The sequence below is a fragment of the Triticum aestivum genome, chromosome 7D (genome assembly GCF_018294505.1).
Source record: "Triticum aestivum cultivar Chinese Spring chromosome 7D, IWGSC CS RefSeq v2.1, whole genome shotgun sequence".
NCBI classification, from domain to species: Eukaryota; Viridiplantae; Streptophyta; class Magnoliopsida; order Poales; family Poaceae; genus Triticum; species Triticum aestivum.
The window spans coordinates 488,987,032-488,990,476 of record NC_057814.1 but is presented as its reverse complement, the minus strand read 5'-3'; the positions used below and the strand labels follow the sequence as shown (position 1 = coordinate 488,990,476).

At 43.1% G+C, this 3,445-nt stretch overlaps 1 long non-coding RNA gene across 2 annotated transcripts; it reads right to left on the bottom strand.

The window, feature by feature from the left end:
- Positions 1-575: 575 nt before the first annotated feature.
- Positions 576-2,870, bottom strand: LOC123169962 (uncharacterized). 2 transcript variants are annotated; one of them, XR_006484993.1, is made up of 3 exons: positions 2,638-2,870; positions 1,528-1,585; positions 576-687 (listed from the first exon to the last, which is right to left on the bottom strand). It is a non-coding gene; the product is annotated as an uncharacterized lncRNA (long non-coding RNA). The 2 variants fall into 2 exon arrangements; XR_006484992.1 differs by lacking the exon at positions 576-687 and adding an exon at positions 703-1,066.
- Positions 2,871-3,445: the final 575 nt, after the last annotated feature.

Genomic DNA, 3,445 nt, shown 5'->3' with positions numbered 1-3,445 from the left:
TGAACTATAAACGACTCATGGTTTTGTCTGTCCACACATGAATTCAGCATATGTGTGCATATATAACCAGGCTTATGGTGCATTCTACTTTCTACCTGTCCAAACTGTATTTGTCACACTTAACTAAGTTAACTGTTATCTGCACACCCTAATCTTTTTATCTGATTAACACAAAATAGACATCTCAACACTTGCATTTGCAAATATAACACATGAGACACTTCAACTAGGTAGTTCTCGAAGGACAAACACCAAGAGACAGTAAACATATCAGCCATTGATAGAAGCTATTCAGAACTAGTCCTACTTAATTAAGGACAAACACCAAGAGACAGTAAACATATCACACTTCTATATGTATAACACAAGAGGCAGTTGATCCTACTTAGTTAAGTACTAAGATACCCTGGCCCATGCATTAGTCGCAAGTACCCCATATGTCCTATTTTTAGCAAAGTCATGCTAAAATTCACGGAAAATTTCAGCATGTCCTTTGCTGAAAATAGGACATATGGAGTACCCGAATTTGCCAGAACGGAAGTTAATCGATATTTCGGCAAACTCAAGGGCCTCTCGGGGTACCTGCAAAATCATCACGACACGATGGTCGGAGACAAAACCCAGCAATATATCTTCTTGGGTGAAGACACCAGCACCACTAGAAGGTGATAGGACTCAAAGATGCTCCTGCAGAAAAGATGAACAAACACATGCCACATATATTACACCACATTCATGGAAACAATAATGATGGTATCTTTTCATATGGACAACCCTTTCTTTCTCCTCTGGGCTTAAGCCCTAAACCCTAATGCTGGTCTTGTGGCCTCATCCACTAACTAATGCAGGTGTTGCATTGCACACTGCCTTACAGCTGGTAAAACGAGCTTTTGCATCTTTCCCTCCTGCCCCTGCACTAGGGCAATGAAAATGCCCCCATGGCCATGGGCAATGGAGTGACTTTCTGAGCCACCACCGTCCTGCCCCTGCATGCATCCCCTCTCTCCTTCATTACTTGGTTTTCTTTCTTTAATCTTGTTAGTTATAAAAAGGAAAAGGGCCTCTTCTGCATCGAAGCATGGACACAAATGTTGATATTATTAGTCAGTGTCTTTTTCTCTTTCGCCATTGATGGGCTAGTGCATGGAAGAGAGAACTCCAAGTACTTGTTTTGTGTGAAATATATATATAGTCAATGTCAAAGTGTTCATAAACATGGTGTTTTCATTTAGAGAAGCATATTAGACCTTACATGATCCTTGGGAACAACTAGCTTGTTCATGGTTTGGGGTATGGCAGTAACCAGTAGCTTACCAATTCATGGTGTTTGGGGTATGGCTAAAGAACATGTCTACAACTATCAGACCATCACAAGTATCAACAGAACATGTCTACAACTATGTAACAAATCATGTCTAGTTGATCTGTTGTAACAAATCTTACCATCACAAAAATCAAAAGAACATCTCTACACCATCATTCAAGCCATCACAAGCATAACAGATCAATGGTGTTTTCTTCAGTTACCTTTGATATGGCTGCTCGGAATCCACTGACCTTCAGATCCGCTGACCAATCCACTAACCTGTTGTTCATCAAAAGGAAAAATAAATGAGCATACGTGGTTCAGAGCAGCGAGATAACAGCGGCAGTGTCAAAATTCAGAACGGTGACTGAATTTAACTGAATTCAGTTCGCCCAGGAGTAGATGGAGTTAGATGGAGCTGTATGAAGCACTGTCAAAATTCAGAATGGTGACTGAATTTTTCAGTAAAGTCAATATAACTGTATTTTCCTCACATATACAGATGAATTTTATACAACATGACCATTTTAACACTAAGAAATACTCCTGGGCACTGAACAATGTTACTTCCAGCAAGTTTACTGCAAAAAATTACTCCAACAAGGAGTAATGCAAAAATTTGGAGTGAATTTTGAGTATGGAGTAAATGACAGTACTTCAGAAAATATGGAGTAATGCATAAATTTGTGCTTCAGCAAGTTTACTGCACACCCAGTTTAAAATTCAGTTTACTGTTAAATGACAGTACTCCAGCAAGGAGTAATTCAGTACTTGGATTAGCTTGGACTGACACTGATGATGCAAACATCAGCACCCATTGTTGAAAACAACAATTGGTCTTTTTCCTCCAGTAAGCAAGTATAGGCCCTGAACCCAGTTGCACTTGGTGTTATCTAGCTGAGAGAGGTTGAGGGAATGAGAAGGTGCAGCAAGAGAGAGGAGCAGTGGCGGTTCAGCAGAGAGGTTGAGGGAAGGAGCAGCAGCAGTTGCGGTTCAGAGCAGCAGCAACAGAAGCGTGGAGGGTTGAGAGAAAAGCTTCAGCCGAGGCCAAGCAGGGTCGTGAGAGGAGACATAAAGGAGGAGCAGTAGCGAGATGGGCGGCGCGCATGCCTGAGGTGGAGGCGCGGCGAGGCAACAGCAGTGGTGGCCAACGACGGCAAGTAGCAGCAGCAGTAGAGTAGCATCGGCACGCAGGAGCAACCGCTAGAGGCAAGGTAGAGAGCATGTGTGTGTGGACGAGTTCTGGCCATGGTGAGCGGCGGCGCCCATGGGACGGCATCTACGGTGATGGATTCAAAGGGGAAACAGGGGGAGCTGGGAGAGGAGCTCACCACGGAGCCGTAGGCGTGCTCGGGGAAGGCCGGAGTGGTCGGAGCAGAGTAGTTGGGCGATGGCGCACCGGCGACCGAAGAGGAAGGAGCGCTCGATTCCGGCGATGTAGACGAGGCTGCTGCTCCTCAGTGAGGTGGACGCGCTGCTGCTTCTCCTTGTCGGCTGGGGGTCGTCGGCGGCGGTGGAGAGCGGGCGCGGGTGCGAGGGAGGGGGAGGGAGGGGGATCGATCTGGGCGAGGAGGGGGAGGGAGGGGGATCGATCTGGCGAGGGAGGGTTAGCGAGTGGGGAAGGTTAGCAATGGCGCACCATCTAGAGGTGCGCCATAAAGACAATGAAAGCAATGGCGCACCCTTCCCCGGTGCGCCATTACTAACTTTTTTTTGAAAACATTTATGAATGTGAAAAAATATCAACAACTTTGTTATTTGAAAATATTTATGAATATGAAAAAATATCATCAAATTTGTTATTTGAAAATATCATCAAATTTGTTATTTGAAAAAATATCATAAAAATGTGATAGCAATGGCGCACCTCCTAGTGGTGCGCCATAAGTACCTTGATAGCAATGGCGCACCTACGCCTGGTGCACCATTACTTACTGTTTTTGGATTTTTAGTTACATCTAATATTTTTTTAGAAAATGACGATCAAATTTGAAAACATTTATGAATGTGAAAATATATCAACAAATTTGTTATTTGAAAACATTTATGAATGTGAAAAATATCATCAAATTTGTTATTTGAAAATATTTATGAATATGAAAAAATATCATCAAATTTGTTATTTGAAAATATCATCAA